A 7243-nucleotide genomic window follows, 5' to 3' on the forward strand; every position below is an offset into this window, starting at 1 on the left:
TTGAATGTCATAATGCACCATAATCTCTTCAGGCAAACAAACAGGATTTTTTTTGTCAAATTGTGATCCTTTATGATATTGAGAGGGCACAGAGCTGCAGACTGTCCCTGATTTCCAAATGAATTGCTCCACTAATATAAAAGATATTCTCATAATAGTCGCAAATTAGTTGATTGCTTGAAGTGCCAGAATCCTTAATGCTCTGCTATTTTAACATATGGAAATTGATTCAACACTTACCATCTATTTAGAGATGTAAATTTATTGAAAAAGATGCCACTTCTTAAGCTTTAGGCAAGCTCTGATACTTAGCTTTCTGGGCACAAGCAGGTTTTTAAGAGGACTCACAATTTTAACTGCAGCAATTTACTTTCCTTCTAAAGGAGGGGAGAAGCAGAGGAAAATTGACTGTATTGTGTACGGGGGAAAAAAAGGATACTGGTACAAGCACTGGTGTGAACTGACACAGATAGCACAGTATCTGGCACATCATACCCTGAGGGTCTTTTCCCAAGCACAGCACTGGCCCAGACCTTGCCCTAACTTCTGCTGCAATTGCTCTGTAAGGCCACACTGATGTTGGAAGCATCCCTTATTTCTGACACAGCCACTTGCTTTAGGGGAAGAGTAGTGAAAAGCCGAGCACAGGCAGTGACAGCAATGACATTGGCTGGGCCAACACCCCGTGGAAAAGAAAGCTGCCCTCCTTTCCAAGGTCAGCCTAAGCTCCTAAAAGCAAACAGCCTCAGTCTCTTGGGATGCCTTCCTGCAAGGGCAAGCCCTGTGCTGATGTCATGGGCATGAGGCTGCTGATAGGATTAGATGGGAAAGTCGAGCCTGGTCCTAGCTGTGCTCTGACAGCCTTCCCTTTGATTTGGCATAGTCACTTAGCACCTTATAAGATGGAGATTTGTGTGTATTAATTAGGAATACTGTTCATGCCTTAGAGCTTGTGAAAATATGAGTTTCTCATGTAGAAAAAGATTTTTTAAAAAAAATTGGTTGTCTTAGGTATTTGATCCTCTGTTATTATTATTCAGTATGATTCATATATTAATGCAATACCAAGAATGTCTCCATAAGGCCTAATATGCTTCTGGGATTAAGCAGCATTTCTTAATGTGTTTCTTATCCCAGTATTTTTGCAGAGAAGCTGGAATGGGGCCAGTTCATGCAATGTGCCTACACATTAATAGTTAGCCCAGGTCAGGAGAGCACTTACAAAGTGAATGCCCCAATCATCCCTACTTACCCTGCTGTGGTTTGCATCATGAAGAGGGCACAAGAGGTGCTTTCCTCTCAGATGAAAGGCGGACAGCGTGCACATTGCAATCTCAGCACTCTCCTGCATTATGGATCTGCTCCCGGGCTGTACTCCTTGCTAGCACAGACACAGCTGCAATATATTTATTGCACCTTAAAATCTCTTCATGGCATTTGGGAGGTGAGTTCACTGGCTGGATTAATTAACCACCAAGCTTGGTATTTTTACTGGCTAATGGTTAATCAGGGGCTTTATTTTCTAGTTTACACCATCTTGTTTATGATGTTGAGTCCAGCCTCAGCAGTATGGAAGAAGAGTCTGGCTCTGTTTCTGAGGTAAGACATCTTAGTGTCTTGCATAAACCTGAAAAATTAATTTGGAGTAAGATAGGGTTAGAACAGAGCTGGCTTTGGAAGTCACTTCTTGGAGTCTAGCTCAATCAGGATCTTTACTCCCAGTAGGAACTTGTGATATCCCTTGTCTTTAGATTCACTAGCTCCTCTTGGAAAAGAGCAGGAAACCACCACAGCCTGCAGCTGCTGAGTGATCCCCATCCCTACCCTTCCCTTCTGCCATCGCTCTCCAGAACCCAGACCCAAATAACCCTCTCTCTTCCCTAATTACACAATAACTGCATACCTAAATATACAACACTGCATAGCTAAACACTTCTTACATTGTGAAGGAGAGGGTGACAGCTACCAGTAACTCTCAGGACATTCAAAACTTCTCCACCATAAAGATGGCTGACAGAACACTGCCATCACTGGGTGGTCTCTCACCTTTGTGTCCTCTCCACTTCAGTCCCATCAATGGCCCTGCTGTCACCTCCTCTGTGCAGACCACTCCCAAACATCTCCTCCCACTCAGCTTCCCAATGCACACGTGGCACAGCCTGTGGCTCCGGTGTAATTGACCATTTTGGTACATGTCCCATACACTCACACAATTTTTTGTCATCTTTGTTATGTGTGATGAGCATGCAGGGCTCATAGCACAGCCTCTGTGTTCCTTGCAGACTGTCATAATCTTTATACTTATTTGAAGCACTGGAGCAAAATCCATGATGCTCACTGAAGTATTTGGTAGCTGTTTTCCTGAGCAGGTGCTTGTTCAGTTTTGATAGCGTTGTTAGTCTGGCAGTAAGAAAATGTTAAGGAGGTGTCAGAGCTGTGGAGGGAAAAGCCAATTCCCAAGTTATGGAGGGGTGATGGCAGAATTTATGGGCTGACTGGGGTGGCAAAGGAGCAGACAATTATATCTTACTGTGAGCACACAGGGCATACTTTCCTTCAGAGCTGACCCTGTACAAGTGTGCATCAAAGATTTTCACACATATCCTACAACAAAGCTAGCTGGTCTGGGAAGAAACACAGGTCAAAATTTTCATGTAAAACCTTCAACATGGTATTTAGTGCATTTTTACACTCTACCCTTCACAAAGCCCTATTTTTACAAAAGCTTATGAGAATGAAAATTGCAGTCAGGGGTACCAGAACCTACAGGTTCTGTGGGATTTCAAGTCAGATTCATATAATTCCTTCTGAGATATCCCATCAGTTGTCTCATTTAGTTGTCAGTGCCATTTAAAAAACATGCAGTTGAACTAAATCCAACAGCACACAGAAGAACAAAACATGTCAGCTTCACTCCAGTCCCCACTTCCACGAGCATCTGCCTAAAAAGTTAGGGAAGTGGGGGTAACTCCAATACACAGGACACACAAAAACTCACTGACAGAGCTAAACAAAACTTAGCAAGGCAAATCATTCCCTCAAAACTCTTGCACAAATTCCTTTAGCAAGGTATTTTCAACCTAATTTTTCTCCAACCTCCACTCCTCCCAGCCACAGGGCAATGTGAATTTTGTGTCCAATTTACAACAATGCTGTGAGATCAAGTCAGGCTAGCTCAGGCCATGGCTCCATGACAGCATCCTCAACATATGCAGCATCAGCTTGAGGTCTTTCACCCTCTGTCATCTTGCACTTTCTTCCTCTTGTCCAAAGGAATAATGCTTAGTCCTAAAAAGCAAAGACAAGGAAGGGGAGGAAGATGGGTCCATTCACAAAGTCTCTGTCATTTACAGTATTTACAGTAAGTTTAGAGCAAGGATAAATACAGCCAGTGCATTTGTAATGTTTCAACACCTACCCCCTTTCCTGTAAATTCCTGCAGGACTTTTTGGCAGCAGAAAGCATAACTATGCTAGAAGTAATGGAATTACAAAAGAAAGAAAGGAAGGGAGGGTAAGCAGTGGGAATAGGAAGCAATAGCTAAACAGAGACTTTCCCATTTTATATACACGCCCTTCTCACATAAACCAGAGGCAGCTATTGCCTAACTGACTGTTAGTTCTGTTGATCATTTATCTTCTGAGAACAGGGTTTGGGTGTAGAATCAACAGCTTTTAGTCCACGTCTGTCCTCCACATGGCAGCTTCTGTTTGTGAGGCAAGCATCAGAAATACTCTTTTCCTTTTGATGGCACTCATATTTGTGTGAGTATAACAAACTGTAAATAACCAGACAGACCCAAGATGTCGTCATTCAGCATCAGCAGCTGAATCCACAGTTAACATCAGAAGCTTTCATCCCATCAAGATGCCCATTCCTGGGCAGCTGTGTTTTCCACAGGATCTCTCTGACTCAGCAGCTAGCACACTGAATAATGAAGCATAGACAATTACTGAAAATAAGTGTTCTCCAACACATGCATTTCCAGGCTATGTTTCTCTCAGTTTTCAAATGAAAAAAAAAAAAAAAGTAGACGTGCATGGATTGTTGAACTTTTTAGGGTTTTTTGACAACTCAAGTAAATGGACTTTGAAGGAGAAAAAAAGACTGTAAAGCTTGGCACATCAAACTCTTTCTATACATAAACAGGCCTATATCCAGTCTATAATACAGGAAACTGCACATCAACTAAGGCAGAGCATCTTCAAAATAGATGCACTACCCACAGTCAAACGCAGAGCTATTCCCAGACATGCTGAAGAAAAACCTTTCTCCATCAGGCTGTCTTCCCCACAAAATCAGTTCAGCCAGGACTTGTGAGAGGAGGGGATGCTTTGGGGGAACAAGAAAGGGCAGTGCCACCCACTGTTCCACATGTGACTCTCATCAGGGGCCTGGGACACCTTTTTCCCGGAGGTGGCTGTTCCTCTGGTTTGGCTGGAATGATTCAAACTGTGCCTGCTGGCAGGGCTGCTCAGCCCTTGGGGCTGGAACAAGGGCAGAGATGGGTGGATGTTTTTCTGCACATGACTAAAATCTGGGACACAAGCTTAGGCATTGCTGCAATTATATTTTAAGACATCTCACCCGGACAAGCAGATGACTGAATTTGTCCCTTTGGAAACCGAGCGTTTTTATGAAAAAAAAATAAAAAATTGTAACAATTTTTGAAATTGTGAAGTTTAAGGAAAGCCAAACCACTGAAATGGATGAAGTCCTTGAACAGCAGAAACCATCAGAAACCAAAGCTGCCTTGAACTGCTCACCCTGCCGTGGCTAGCAGGCAGCTCTCCGTGAATGCAAAGAAATCCTCAGTTTCAATTCTTTCTCATAATTGTACTCCACATACACTGCTAATCCACATTTTAACTAACTGGCATATAAAAGAAATTCCTGCTTTATGTGGAAGAATTACTGTGTGGTGATAAGATGTGCTAGTGCTAAAATCCTGCAGGATTAGAACCTACCACAAATAATCAGGAATACTTTATTTCATTAACAAGCCTAATCAAAACATGTTAGTCAACAATTTTTCCAGCATGTTAAATATATTGCTAACTAATTAAGAAAATTCAAAATAATTGCTTGGATTCAATTTTTCCATCCAAATGAAGCTTACTGCAAGTTATGAACCAATGAGCAGGCATCCAATAGGAACAGACAGACAACAGTTAGTGTCTCTTAATACATAAAAAACCCATAAAATTTCAAGGGCCTCAATCAAAATGCCAGGCTGGCAATGGCTTTAAAACACACAGGTGTATTCAGAAAAAAGTCAACATATTGCTGCTGGTGGTGGCAGCCACCTTTTCTGATCTTAGAAGTTGCCTGTGCATGGTTCACCTCCACAAAATACATTCCAAGTACCTGAGAACTGTGGGAAGGGTGGAGATGCCAGAGAGCTCCTCAGGCAGGAGATGCCAGGAGCAGCTTGGGACAATGGCAGGGAGGGAGGGGCTGCTCACACACTCATAGGACTGGCTGGCTCACACCCTCCTGCAGGCTGTGGTCACTCACCTCCCTGTGGAAAAGGGCACATGAACAGCTCATGAACAACAGGCCACCCTTGATATGCTGCATCTGAGGGGGCCAAACTGCAAAGCATGGCCAAACTGAGTTTAAAAGTGGTGCAGTTGTGTAAAAATATCTTAATCTGGTTACCAACAAACAGAGAAAGGGAAAAAAAAATCTGTCAGGGAGGGGTGAGCAGGAAAACATGGCCTAAAGTACAAAAACAAGGCAGAAATTGATTATCTTAATGAAGCTTTCCCAACTGCTGATCTAATCAGCAATTAAAGCAGCGATTCAAATCAATGTAGCCTGGTGTTATCTTACCCTTTAAAGTTTCATATCTTTTATTTACACATAATTAATAAACTTGCTATGACATGTCCTGGATTTTAGAGTACACGAGAAGGTAGTGGATGGTAAGGAATGAAAATGCTGCACTCTGCTGCTTTTCCATTTGAGTGCAAATAATATCAACAGAACTCAGGCATTCACTCCAGTAATGGGGAAATGGCATCAGAAAAATGTCTCCCTGCTCATTCAGATCTTGAGCTGGGGGAGAGTCAGGAGCAGCATTAACATTTATTAGACTGCAAACCATACTATGCAGATCTCGGGCACCAAAGTGAGAAATCCTGAATTGGTACAAGCTTCTAAGACAGACCATTTTTACTGTTAGAGGAAGAACAGAGAAAGAGAACAGAAAAAAAAAAAAAAAGAAGAGCAATTGTGGCTTTTTATCAAGTATATTTCATAATTGTCCATTAAAATACATACCTACATCACAAAACACTTTAAAAAAACCAAGTATTTTTAATGTATGTACAATAATGCAAAAATATGCCTAAATATGTATCTAATGCAAAAAAATAAACCATTTAATAAAATCTCCCTTCAAATGTCCCCTTGCTCTTCAACATGTTAAAAAAAATGACAGAGCTCAGTAAACAAACAGGAGTTAAAACACAAACTGACAGATGAGAGCAGTGCAAAGCAGAGACCTGAGAATGGGGAGGCATTTGATTCAGCTTCCCATTCCTCAGGATTACACCACAACTAAGGTGCAACTTGTCCTATGTCAGCAGAATTTTGATTTTAAAAAGTCACAAGAGGCTGCCTATGGCACTCATTTTCCATGTGAGCAAAAAAGTTAATAATAATCCAACTAAGCACCCTTTAAACACCCTTTAAACAGGGGTGAATTTCACCCTTGGCAAATATTTCATGTTCTGTGTACTCCTGCCAAGCACAAAGAGGTTCATCCAATGAACAGTATGGACTAAAGTCTACCTTTACGACTGTGGTGGGACAGAGACTTCTGCTGTTTCATGGCTGCTTGTTTTGTCACCTCTTCTTTTTGCACTCTCTAGGAAACTGCAAAGAGGGCTCCAGTCTTAGAATTTCAATAAGTCAAATATTTTGCATTTGTGGCATTGCAATGTCACTAGTAGTTGGGATTGTAAGTATTTCTGAAGACTAGGTCTGAAGGTCTGAGTTAAATGGGACCCTTCAGTTTCTAAAGAGAATGATTATCTGATTCCTACTTGGATGAGTTTAGGTGATTGATGTGTATCCTTTATCTTGCTAGAGACACTGCCCTTAGAGCACAGCAGGCAGTATGTGACACACAGCTCTTGTTTGCAGAAGCAATCTGAGGAGGTTTCAGTATTGCTCCATACAGGGAAGGTGGCAGGAATTGAAGCACTATTTAAAAAACCTGCTCATAAGGCACTGA

This window comes from Zonotrichia leucophrys, chromosome 2 (genome assembly GCF_028769735.1).
Source record: "Zonotrichia leucophrys gambelii isolate GWCS_2022_RI chromosome 2, RI_Zleu_2.0, whole genome shotgun sequence".
In the NCBI taxonomy this organism is placed as follows: Eukaryota; Metazoa; Chordata; class Aves; order Passeriformes; family Passerellidae; genus Zonotrichia; species Zonotrichia leucophrys.